Raw genomic sequence first — 13827 nt, forward strand, 5'->3', positions numbered from 1 at the left:
TGTTTATGCTCAAAAATAAAAGTGTCAAATCTTGTTAAGCTCATATTTAGGTCGAAGAGATCGTCATTCTAAATCCAACGGTGTGAACGACATTCAAATCCGAGCTCGTATGTAGAAGTTAGAGCAAGTCAAAGTTCGGCTTTGACTTGTCTACATTGCAGGATTAGATGATGTCGAAAAGGTCCCAACGAATGAGGAGGCGCCAAATGGAAGGCTGCCACTAGCCTTCGCATATCACATATCATAGGTCGTAGGTGGATCTGGTTAAGAATCAGACCCTAAGCAGTGTTGATTGCTATTTTCAATATCATATATCTCAATCGCAGGAAAGGAGGAGTTATAGAATCGTCCCCCCACACAGCCAAGGTTGCAATGCGATATATCACAATCGCATATCACACCCAGTACCTGCCAATATATATATGATACAAGTATTATCCAATGATAACGAAATGTGATGAGTTCTGATAGCGATAAGACCTCGGACTTGATACGTTTATGTGTTGCATTTTATATGTCTCGGGTCTGTCGATTATGTTCCTGCGCTGATTACCGATTGTGATGAGAAATAGACTGCCCGGATGACATATGTTATGAATACCATTTTATATCCCTGTCGGATCCGCGATATCATTATCACAACATTCCACCGTGTTAACAAGACCTTCAGGGCGCCAATGTTGGGTTGTGTTATATTCTTTCCATGACTAGCCCACATAGTTAACCGAGGCATTAGAGGGGGGGCAGAGCCCCCCCTTCGTTGCGCCAATTGTGTAGCGAGGAGGTCACATGGGTTTTGAGGGGTGTAGGTAACCCCACTTTATGGGTCCAGGGCAGCACCCAAGAAAATTTTGGTTTTGGAACCTATGTTAGGTTGGGCAGACCCACCTATGGTTTTGTGCATGATTTTCGCACATGTTTTTTGGACGCGATGGTTTTCAGTCCATGGTATTGGATGCTTCAGCATGTATAAATATGTATTATAACATTGAAAGGAACATAATGAAAAATCAAGCTGGTAGTCCCGGTTTTGGGATCCAGGGGAAAATCTCTGTGTATATGTGTTTTATGTGTTATGATCTCGTATTGTTTATTTTCTTTGTTTTAGAATTGGTGTGCAGGTAATTTCTGTATGGGGTTAAAACCTACATTTGGTATCAGAGATGTTTTGGTTTCAAGGGGATGCCTTTGTTGCTGAGGGGTTTTTCTCAGGCCTGTGGTAGACCCTGTTCAGTGGGAGATCTGTAAGACCGATTCTGGTGGTGAAAGAATATGGCGAGCAGTGGAAAGATAGAGATCGAGAAATTTAATGGTCAAAGTTTTGAGTTGTGGAAACTCAAGATGGAGGATCTGTTGGTGGATAAATATCAGTGGATCATGGTAGATCTGAGTACTAAACCAATGGGAGTGTCCGATGAATAATGGAAGAAGTTGGATTGGAAGGCAGAGAGCACAATATGATTGTGTGTCTCAGATTCAGTATTGCTGAATGTATCAGGGGAAGCTATGGCGAAGGCTTTGTGGACAAGTCAGGGACTTTGTACCAATCTAAGTCTCTGGTGAATAAATTTTTCCTGCGGAAAAATTTGTATAACCTGAGGATGAAAGACGGAGACTCGGTGACAGAGCATCTGAATGCATTTAATACTGTGGTAAGTCAGTTAGCATCTGTCGATATTAAAATTTCAGATGAAGATAAGTGCATCAGTTTGTTGAGTTCTCTACCAGATTCGTGGGATATTCTGGTTATTGGTGAGCACAAGTACTAGTTCTTACTGTAGGTTGTCACTTGGTTAGTCAGCGCAAAATCACTAGGAGATCAAGCCCACTTCTATGGATTCTAGAAGAAGCTCTATATGTGATGAAAGGAGGGAAAAACTATTCTACAGATACTACTCTAACTGCAAAAAGGAGAAAGACTCAAATGTAAAGCAGAACTAGTGAACCCTAATTAACCAACTAATTCTACTTTTGCAGAAAGCGCTATCAAAACCATGAAAAGAATGCCATTACCTACTCAAGGAAGTAAACAATATCTAACTAAACTATTTTGGAAGTAAATGAGCAAAAAACATCTTTTTCGATTTTTATGTATTTTTATGTGGATTTGTCATGCATGTAATTTATTTGTTTGTGAATGTGGCAACGCATAGGTGGCGTTAAAGGGTGGTTTTGGAACTTGAGAGGATGTAATATGGTGTGGATGGGTCCTAGGAGGTCTCAGGTGGCCTTCTAGAGGCTTTTCCCATACTCGGCCTTCAAAAGAAAGCTTACAAGAAAATCTACAGGAGGACACAGGAAATCTACAGGAGGAAAAACAACGTTCTACAGGAGGCCTACAGGAGGAGGCCGAGAGAAGTTTTCACTATTTTGAAGGTGTGAGAGTGGGTGGAAAAGATGGATGAAGGTTTGAATGTAGTGTTAGGGCACCCAGGGTCTACCAAGAATCATTAGGAGAGAGAACAATGATTGGATTTGCTCAAGGAGAGAGGAAGAGACTCTATGGAAAATGCAAGAAACTAAGGCAGAATTGAGGGGAGACTTCGGCAACCTATAGGGAATGGATCAGATGGAGGATAGGATGGCTGATAGGCTGACCTACTACTAGAATATATTTCCTTCAAAAATAATTTACAGTCAACTAATGAGATTAAGCAAGCAATGAAATAAGTGCATCTAGAAAAAACAGAGTTTTGCATCAAACTAGTCTAAATTGTGATCTATGAAAGGAAATGCTGACAACTATTGCAAGAAAGGAAAGCATGAAAGAAGACTATTGTAAATAAATAAGTGATCATGATGAAGAAGTTTTGAAGCAAAGCAAAACTAGACTATTAACCACCAAAAAGCTGCAAACACTAGAAGTCCTATGAATGAGGAAAATCTGTGTTTTTGGGGCAGCAAGAGGGTCTTTGCCTCAAATCATGGTCCCAGAGGGAGGAAGAGAGGCCAAGGCACTATTTCTAGCCTTTTTAATCTTTTATTTATCACTACTTAACCTGCTATAGAAAGCACAAATGGAAGCAAACTATTGAATCATCAAAAGCAACCTATTCTTGACCATAAAAGAAATTCATCTAACAACAACCTAATCTACAAACTGAAATAAAACATACAAATACAATTACAGCGGAGCTTGGCTGCTTGGATTGGGCCCTAACCCAAGATCTTCAGCCCTCTGAGGTAACTCAGTGCTAACTCAAAAAGGATTCCATCTTTATTTCAAAACAATAACAAGATTACATGAAACTGTCACAAAAAATAAGCTCAAAGTTGAGTAGATTTTACATAAGTAAAAGTACAACAAAAATCCAACCCTAGTGAGGCCCTAGGCCTCCCTACTTATACAAATGAAGCTACCAATATCTTCCTTAAAATCAGGGAGGCTTGGCTCCCAAAACACGAGATATTCATCAATCATCCTCTACTTGCTCAGCTGCCTTCTAGTGCATGACTTTGTTGCTTGTACTCCGAGCTGAATGAAGGGGAATTCTAAGCAAGGAGTAATAAATGAGGGGGATTCCATCCTATAATTCCTCTCCTTTTTCCACTTCGAGTTATTGCTGCCATTTTTCCATTGGATCCTTGACTTTGACCTCAAAATTTATCAATAATCTGCATTAAACACATATTAGACCACATGGCATCATAACTAACTCAACTCACTCTATAAGCATAAATATAATCAGAAAATCATACAATAAGCTAAGAGAATGGTTGATTTGACTAGGTTAGGAGGTAAAATGAGCCCATATAATTACCCATTTATGAGGCTCATCATCACCCCCCTACTGAAAGTGTTGCTCATCCTCTGAGCAACTTAGTCCATCTCCTCATCTTTTATGGCCCTGGTGGCCTCCCTAGCATCCCATGCTTCTGATGTGGTCTCCTCTTCCTTATCATAGAATCCTACCTTCCTGTCTATCTCTTCCCACTGCTCCTACTCTTCTTCTTCTCTTTTGCCTTCCAGCATGCCTAGCAGCAATGGGGGACTCAATTTGAGGCCAATCCAATTGACCTTCAGCATCTTCATGGAGCGCTTGTACATTGGCACTCTCCTTAATGCCTCCTTTATCCTCATTGGGGAATGATATTCCCTGATCTATAGTCTGTGTGGTAAGATGTTCCATCTCTTCATACATGCATGCACACAGTCATCCCCAAGTAGCCTTTCCATATCCTCAAAGTGTGCAATGGCTTGTGCCTGATCACTTATATATCTAGGGGCAATCTGAGGATTATTGGTAAGCAAGTTATGTGTGTTGATGAGTGCCATGGGGTCTCATGGCTCAGCTGTGATCATTAATGGCTCATTCTACTCCTTTATCAACAACCTTCTTATTTCTGCTGCCCTTAACTCTTCATGGTTCATCGATGAGGCCATGGCCATTAGTTGCAAGTCCCCTAGCCTGGCATTGGAGTCCCACAAATTCATGTCTGTGAGGGTCATGTTATGTAGGTAGAATTTTGCCATCTTTGCCTTATCTTCTCATGTGCTTTGATCACACAGGTCCATAAACTACCTGTAATCTTGGAAAGGCATTGTGCCTCTTTGTGCCAAATTCTTTATCTGAAATTGCGACCATTGGTCCTTTAGATACAAGCCATAGGATTTTTCTGGTGTTCTACATTGCAATGCCTCCATGGACCAACTGGCCATGCATGCCAATTGGGTCTATTTATCTTGCAGCTGCCTCCTTAGCAATTCATTTTCAGTTTCAAGGTGGTTTCTTGTAATTACTTCTCTGTGTCTGATAGCACTCAAATCTCTACCCATTTCTCTGAGTTTGTTATCCATATCGCCAATATCCTCAAATCCTTTGGATTTGGCTATTTTCATCCACCTATGTGTTCTTATTCTCTCTTTCTCTAATTCAAATAATAGTGGAATTGCAAATTTTTGTGGAATTATTCTTCTCCCCTCAAGAATATTGTAGTAGGAGCCAAGACTGGGCTGGGGATCAGGTTCTTATAGCTATGTTTCTTCCTCCTTTCCCTATGGCTGTCCTTCTATCCTTTTCTCAAGATTTTGGGTCTCCTGTAGTTTTGACAGTGTCTCCTGTAGAACTGTTTGTGCCTCCTGCAGGACTATTTTTGGGTCATATAGTTCTACCTTTTCTTTCCATGTGGGAGATCTAGGAGTCCCCCTTTCATATGTGATAGGTACCTTAGAAGGGGATTCCTTTCCTTGGGTAGAGGGTGAATATTCAATTATAATTGGCACTTTTGAAGAAGGTTGGGGTTTCCCTGTTTTGATTCTTGTGCTCTTCCTAGCCCTGAAATACATGGAGGCCTAACTTTTCCTCTTCTATTTTGGCTTGATGGGTGTACTAAGGGCAGTGAGAGCAGCTACTACCTCTCTTTCCAGAGTCTCAAGAGACACTTCTCCTTGTTTTGTCTTTTCTGCCCCTTTTTCTCCTCCTTTCGTCTCATTTTCTATCTCTATTTGCTCTGTTTCTTCAGCTTTCTCCTCCTCTATCTTAGTTTCTTCCTTATTTCCTTCTTGTTCTTCTAAGTCACTAGTTGCTTTACCTTCTCCCCCTTGTTTCTCTTCCTCCTCACTACCAGTAGGACTGATATCATATGTTAGGGTCTTTATGTCATCCTCAGTTGTCATGTTTCAGAAGATTTCCCATGCTATAGGGAGTGTAAATGTATGGAGGGCTTCTTCCACTAAAAATTTGATTAACCCATGGTGAGCTAGCTGCTATGAATTTCCTTCTTGAACTTTAGTGCTGTAGTTAATGAGAGACAGCAGGAGGAAGTAGGGGATGCTGAGCTTTTGAGGGGTTGGAGTGTCCATGCCATACCTTAATTCATGAAGAATTCTAAAGTGGTAACCATAGACAATGTTGTACCTCCCCTCACAAGAAATATATTTTATTATTTGGTAGCTAACCTCATCCCAAGGATATGGTATGCTAGCCCTTCTAATGCCATTTTTATCCTCTACAGGGGTTTCAATGTTTTGGAAAAAGTTTTTCTTAGCAGCCTGGCCAATTGGTTTCTCATCCTTACTCGAAGGCAACCCAAGAGGAAGGGTAGTGACCCTACTGATAAATTCAAGGGTTATCTCCATGGAAAGACATCTAAAGGTGACAGTGGCATGTGTTCTAGTGTGAGGGACCAAAGAGTGGGAAAATTCTTGAGCAATTTCCTCATCAAACCCTCGAAATTTCTCAAAAAAGTTCATCCAATTTGCTCTTGCGAATATGTCCACTACTTGGGGATGTGCATGGAGCCTAGAGGAGTTGGTGGGCTCCTTCCTCATAAAACCTCCTATCATTTTCTTTATGCTTCTTTAGGAAACCAAATGTGGAGAAGGAGACAACAATTTTTGAAGAAAAACAGAGAAACAGAGAGACTGTGTTTTTTTAATAAATAAGAAGAAATTTTATTTATTTCCTCCACCTAAAGGCTTGATTTCACTCTAGAATTTAAACCACTTCTTGCATATTTTGATATTCAATGGGGGTATACATGGAACCAACCTCCTCAGCCCAAGAATCATGCTAAAACCCGTGTTTTTACCCTTCAAAACAACTCATTGGCCTTCCTATAGAAGACTATTGTCCCTCCTATAAATTCCTGTAGGTGCTCCTGTAGAACCTGTATGTGCTCCTGTAGAAAATGCTGAGAGCGGGAATATGGGAGAGAGCAATGGAGAACGATGGTTACGAGGCTGTGAGGGCACCAAGAGATTGCAGGAGCGGAGTTTCGAGGAGAGAATGAAGGAAAAGGTGGTGAGAGTGCTCGGGGAGGAGTACTTATTACTGTTTATGGATATTTCCGGTGATGGAGGGTGAGTTGGCAAAGTTACACTGTCCATATTCAGACCATTGGTCCCCACCTACCTTGTCATCATGGCCCTTTCCTCATAATCATCCCTCATGATTGCATCAGAGTTCACACTTCCTCCACTACCCGTCCTCGACATCTTTCTTGAGTTGACTGTGCGCACATGTGGGTGACATATTTGGATGAGTGGAGTCAATTAGACAAAGGTGGCCAAGTTAATTGGCCACCTTTCCCTCATTCAACCTAAACTATCTCATTGTTGTTGCATTCCTTCTAATTACACAAATGCAAATAGAGGAGCGGGTTAGTTACTTACCTGAGATCCGAATGCATTTGTTGTGAGGTGTTGTGGCTCTCTCTCTCTGCTGCATGCCTTTGTTTCTTTTGCTGCATGTTGTCTACTTGCTGATGTGTGGTTGTGCCTTGTGCAGGTTCTTCTTTGGCTAGTTCTGAGTTTCAGGTGTCTTCTTCAACCTTCATATTTGCACACTCTTGCTGCTGATGCTGGATTTTAATGGGATCAATGGCTACCGGAATTCCTACAGGAGCTCCTGTAGCTGCTTCTCCTCTTGAAACTTCAGCTTCTTTCTGTGCTTGGAGTTGTGAGGATGATGCCAGAGATGTAGATAGAGATGGAGAGGTAATAGGTAGGCTTCAAGTGAGGTTGATGGTGTTGTTCCCTTTCTTATTTTTTGTTTTTTCCTTTCCTGAAGAACTTTTTTTCTGTGTTTTTCTTGGACAGAAAGAAGAATGATGTTTGGGGTGTGATGCAGGCTTGGAAATGATGGCAAGGAGGTTTGGAGACTGCAGGAAGATTTATAGATTTTTTTATGAATCTTCCCTTCAAACTGCCTTTTATATCCATTTTTGGCTCTTTGTAATTCCTACACAAGCCTCCTGTAGAAAACACAGAGCCTCCTATAGAAAACACAGTCTTTGAAAAAGAAGCATAGTGAGGTGAAAGAACTACCAAGAATGATGGAGAAAGGTGCAGAAAGGTAGGATAGGTGCTGGTGTTATTTTCAGGGCTCCCTTGGCACCTTATGCTTCTTCCTGTAGTCCTCCTGTAAACCTGCAATGCAACTGAAAATTCATTTTTCTTTTTTTCTTTTTTTTTTAAAACAACTAGGGCACCTCAGGGAGGTTTTCACCCTAATTGCCTGCCCTGGGCACCTCTAAGGGAGGTTTTAATCCAGGGATCTTATTTTTCTCTCTCTTTTTTTTGACATCACTGGGCCACCTCACATGAGGTTTTCAACCCAATGATGAGACTCAAGCGCCTCATGGAGGTTTTCACTTGAATCCTTATTTTTTATTTTTTTCTTTTTCTTCAGTGAGTGGGTGAGGTGGAGGCTAAGACATGCTCCACTACCATCACTGTCTTATTAAAATTTTTAATGAACTCTCTCTTAGAGAGGGGTTTCTTGTAGACTTTCAACCGGTGTCCATTGACAAGCATGGGGATGGCTTCATCATCAATGGTTCTGATCAGAACTGAACCATTGTCATTGCATTTCTTCACAGTGTAGGGTCCCAGCCATCTTGTCCTTAGCTTGCCCTTGAAATCTTTGTATCTTGAATCATAGAGCAGTGCCCAATCTCCCTCTTGGAATTGCTTCTCCTTGATATTTTTTTCATGCCATATCTTTCTCTGAAGCTGAACTACCTATGTATGGAGAAGGGCCTACATTTTGTGTTCATCCAATCCATCGAGATGGAGTAATCTTTCTTTCTGTGCATGGCCAAGGTCTAGGTCCAGTTGAGCTACCATCCTCAGGGTATTGAATTCAAATTCTATTGACAGAAAAGCCTTCTTCCCATAGACCAGTTCATAGGGTGTGAACCCTGTAGTGGTCTTCCATGTTGTGTTGTAGGCCCAAGTGGCCTCAACTAATCTGTCCACCCAATCTTTTTTGCTGCTACTCACTACCTTTGTCAGGATCCCTTCCAATGCTCTGTTAGTGACCTCCACCTGCCCATTGGCTTGTGGATGGTAAGGGGTCGAAGTCCTGTGCTTGATTCTATGATGTGCAAGCAGGTCTTCAATCAAATTGGAAGTGAACTGACTACATTGATCTGTGACCAACTCCCTTGGATATCCGAACTTGTAGAATATGTTCTCTCTCAAAAATTCAGCTACTTTTTCCTCTGTTGCTGCTTTGATTTCTTTTGTATCTGCCTAATTTGTCAGGTAATTAGTGCACATAATGATGTTTTGTTTCTGCTTTGAAGGAGGGGTGATAGGACCCACAAAGTCCATTCTCCACTTCTCAAATGGCTCAAAGGTCACTTGAGGTTGCATGGGCATCTCATCCTTCGGAGTAGGTTACCCCATCCTCTGACACCAATCACACTGGCTGGTATATCTCCTCACATCCTGATGAAGGGTGGGCCAGTAGTCTGCTTGCAGTGTCTTGAAGGCAATTCTTTTTGCTGCAAAATGACCTCCACAAGGCCCATCATGACAAGTCAGGAGGATGTCAAAGACTTTCTCCTCCTTGACACATCTTCTCAAGATCTGATCTGGGCCAAGTTTGAAGAGATTTCCCCCAATCTAGGTGAAAGGGGCACTTTTCCTTACTATCTTGTTCTTCTCCTTTGAGGACAAGTGTGGTGGGAACTGTGCTAAAACCAAGTAGTTTGCTATATTAGCAAACCATGGAGAGAGTACTGAGATAACAAACAGGTGTTCATCTGGCATTTGTTCATCCACCATTCCTTCTTCACCTATAGGAAAATTTACTCTAGACAAAAAGTTAGCAACAACATTTTCTTTACCAAGCTTATCAATAATGGTCAAATCAAACTGCTACAATAAAAGAAACCATCTAATAATGTGAGCATTCACATCCGGTTTGTTCATTAAATATCTAATTGCAGCATGATCAGTGTGCACAAAGGTTTGATAGCCTATGATATAATGTCTGAATTTGTTTAAGAAATGCACGACAACTAGAAGCTCCTTCTTGGTCACTGTATAGTTTAACTCTGCCTTTGACAAGTTTTTTCTTATAAAGTATATGGCATAAGGTAACTTTTCATCAATTTGTCCCAAGGTTTCTCCTATTGCTTTGTTCGAGGCATCTGTGTGAATGTGGAAAGGTAGGGCCCAGTTTGGGCCTCTCAGAATTGGGTCAGTCACGAGCTTTCTCTTCAAGGTATCTAGGGCTTCTTGACAGTTTTCTGACCATATAAACTCGACATCTTTACCTAAGATGCCAAACAAAGGAGAGGCTAGCTTGCTGAAATCTTTAATGAATCTTCGGTAATACCCAGCTAAGCCTAGGAAACTTCTAACATCTCTCACTTTTTGAGGAGGTGGGACCCTTTGGATGATGGCAATTTTGTTGGGGTCCACCTGCAGTCCTTGTTGAGATATTTCATGACCTAGCACGATCCCTTCAGTCATCAAAAATTCATATTTTTCTGGACTGAGGGACAGGTTCATCTCAATACACTTGTCTAGAACTTTTCCTAGATTAGATAAGGCTTCCTAAAAGTCAAAGCCATAAGGAGTAAAGTCATCCATGTATATCTCTACTGCATCATGAACTAATTCAGAGAATATACTCAATACCGCTCTTTGGAAAGTGGCGGGAGCATTACACAAACCAAAAGGAAGGACCCGGTATGCAAAGGTACCCCAAGGACAAGTGAAAGTGGTCTTATCTTGGTCTTCTAGGTTGATTTGAATCTGATTGTACCTGCTAAACCCATCTAGGAAAGAGAAAATTTTTCCCTGCTAGACCGTCTAACACTTGATCTATGAAAGGTAAAGGAAAATGGTCCTTTTTAGTGGCTTTGTTCAATTCTCGATAGTCGACACAGATTCTCCACTTAACATTTTTCTTTGGCACTAGCACCAAAGGAGAGACCCATTCACTATCAAATATGGGATAGATGAATCCTGAATCAAGAAATTTTTGTAGTTCTTCCTTAACAATATCTTTAAGTGCTAGATTCATCCTCCTTTGAGGCTGCCTAACTGGCTTTCAACCCTCCTTGATGTATATATGATGAGTACATACTGAAGGGTGCACTCCCTTCATCTCCTTATAACTCCAGGCGAAGGCATCTAGTTGTTTTCTCAGTAGGCTACACAGTTCCTTCTCCTGGGAAGTGGATAGGGATGGATTGATTTTCAAGGTTCTTTCTGGGCCGAACTCTATATTCTTAACACAAAGGGAGATGGAGTCAGCCACACAGAGATTAGTTAAGGTGTTGTTTTGGGTTTCTCTTACTATGTCCTCTAATGGTGATACTATGGGAGGTGGATTCTAAATCCGATTTTCAATCATATCATCCTCATCTTGCGTTTCCCCCCCATGGCGATTTCTAATGCACAAAGCAGTGCAGAATAGACTTCATCCTCATCTTCCTCCAACCAGAGAGGTAGATCATGTTCTAACAAGGGTTGGACAGGAGAATATAGGATTAACTGCTTGGACATATGCCTGTTCTTTATGCTCATGATCCCAGGTCGACAGTTGATGTAGGCATCGGCAGTAGCCAACCAGGGTCTTCCCAGAACGAGAGGATACCCAGTGAGCTTTGTCTTTGGCTAGAGAACTAAGAAATCAGCAGGGTACTTCCAAAAATCAATGGAGACCATCACATCTTCCACAATCCCCTCAAGGGTCACGGTGGAGCAGTCTGCTAACTGTAGCACGGTCATGGTCTTCCTCAAGGAGCCCTGGAGGTTGAGTTTGAGCATTGTGTCCTTTGTCATCACATTAATGGCAACTCCTAGATCAATCAAGGTGTGTGCGATCATGGTTCCATTGATGTGGACATCGACTGCTGGGCTTCCAGGGTCCAGATACTTTGGATAGATTGTTTGCCCCAACATCAGGTTAGACAGTTGCCCTATGACATTGATGGTTTGGGCATCTCTCTTCCGCTTTCCTAGATGCCTAAAGCACTTCTCTTTGATCAACCTATTGTAGATAGGCACATCTTTAATGGCTTGGAGAAGTGGTATCTTCACACATAAATGTTTCAATTCCCCCAAGAGTTTAGTTTCTTCTAGGGTAGGCTGGACTGTCACGCATAGTCTCTCAGGAAAGGGTGGAATTGCTTTAGGTTCACTTTCCTCTTTATCTTCCTCAACCTCCCTAGGTGGAGGTTGGATATCTGGGAGAACTTTCCTAGATCGCAAGTTAATTTCCTGAATCTCCATAGAATAAGTTGGGCATGATGGTTCCGCACTATAAAATTGTTGAGAATGTCTGTTGTTCGGGTTCAGATTCGACTGGGCAAGCATTTGGGGTAGCTTTGGAGGAGCAGGAGGTAATGGTTGTGGCTAGGCAGGTGGTGGAGGCAAAAGAGAAGGAAGAGAGTTGTATTGGGGCCTCCACCCCTGATGAGGTGCATCCACTGAGGTGGTGGATGAACATAGGATTGAAATGAATGGCTGGCTGGTTGGGCATGGTATTGAGATGTGAAGTACCAAGGAGGAGGCATTGACCAGGAAGGATAAGCAGGGGGGCCTCAAGAAGGTATGGAAGTGACTTGGTTGGGGTTGTAGTATGCCTGAAATGTCCCTTGCATCCCCTGCTGATATGGTCTAGGTCCATGCGACCTCCTTTGGTTTATGTAATAGAGTTGTTCAATGACTCCCTCAGCCCCTTGATATACAACTTTAAGTCCGGGCAAGGAAGGACACTTGTCCGTAGAATGATTTTCTTCACAAACTAAACAAACTTCTATAGAGTTCAATGTGAATTCATTCCTAGGATGCCTCCTGGTGCACCTAGGGAAAAAAATGGCCAAAGCCCTCTCTGCTTCCTCTTGTTTCCTTTTGATATGCAAGGTATCCATTTGCATGGAAATAGTATGCAACATCTCACTTTTGAAGTCTTCTAGCATGTTTCCAATTTCTCCTTTAACGGATGAGTTAGAGGAAGAGGTACTGGCTATGGGTTGACTCCCCCTACCTTTCTTTCTGGCTACTCTAGAATGGTTTCTAAAAATAGTGTTTATGTCCTCATAAGATAGTTGGTAGATGTCTCCCCTGGCCAATAGATGGAGGGTGTCTAAAAGATCTTCCCGAATTCCCCTGAGCAGGACCAGCTTCAGAGACTCAGGGTCAAGTGTACACCCGACCTTTTGTAACTGAGATGGAACCTCTCCTCATAATCTTCCAGGGACTCATCACTTCCTATAGTCATTTGGAAAATTTCTTCTTTAGTATATTTTCACCTACAATAGTCTTGATACTTGTTGTTAAAGGCTTTTTGCATCTGAGCCCAAGTTGTGATGTTATTGTCAGGTAATCCCATGAACCAGTGCAATGCTGCATCCTTGAGAGTAGAAGGTAACAGTTTCAACTTTTGCTCATCTTCTGCATAGTGATAGGTTCAACAGATAACAGTAAACTCAAACAAAAAGGTGTCAGGATCTTTTGTAGTCAGACCATGGAAATGAGGTAGGGTGGAAAGTCTTATATTCTTCATTTTGGTGTCCCCATTGGTCTCATGAATGGGAAAGGTACCCTCTATTCTCTCTCAATTCCCCCTAGAATTTATGTGTTCATCCATTGGCTCCAAAGGAATATTTTCTTCTTCTTCTTCCCCTATAGGTTCTTCAAATATGTCTGGCTATTCACCTAAGAGTTCTTCTTGATCGCAACCACCGAAGAAGAGAGAAGGTTGGCTGTGTGAAGCAGTGGGGGTGTTGGGAAATTTTTTTCCTAAGTGGTCTCTCTTCCTACGAGGCATGAAAGGAAATATTTTTGGTTGGTTTTTTCTCTTTCTCCCCACACTGATAGTACCTGCAACACTGAAATTGATTGAACAAAACAAATTGCAACTAGCTGAAGTGAACTTGCTGAAATGAAATTTACAGAATTGAAAAGGAAAGCAAGGAAATGCAGAACTTGAAGGAAAAGAAATGACTAGTCTACTCTTGCTGAAATGAAATTTGCAAAATTGAAAAGGAAAGCAAGGAAATACAGAACTTGAAGGAAAAGAAATGACTAGTCTACTCTTGCTGAAATAAACTATTAGCAGAATGTAGCAATAGAAAATA

Source organism: Pinus tabuliformis, chromosome X, assembly GCF_031772625.1.
Source record: "Pinus tabuliformis cultivar Carrire ecotype Pingquan chromosome X, CPIR1, whole genome shotgun sequence".
Lineage (NCBI taxonomy): Eukaryota > Viridiplantae > Streptophyta > Pinopsida > Pinales > Pinaceae > Pinus > Pinus tabuliformis.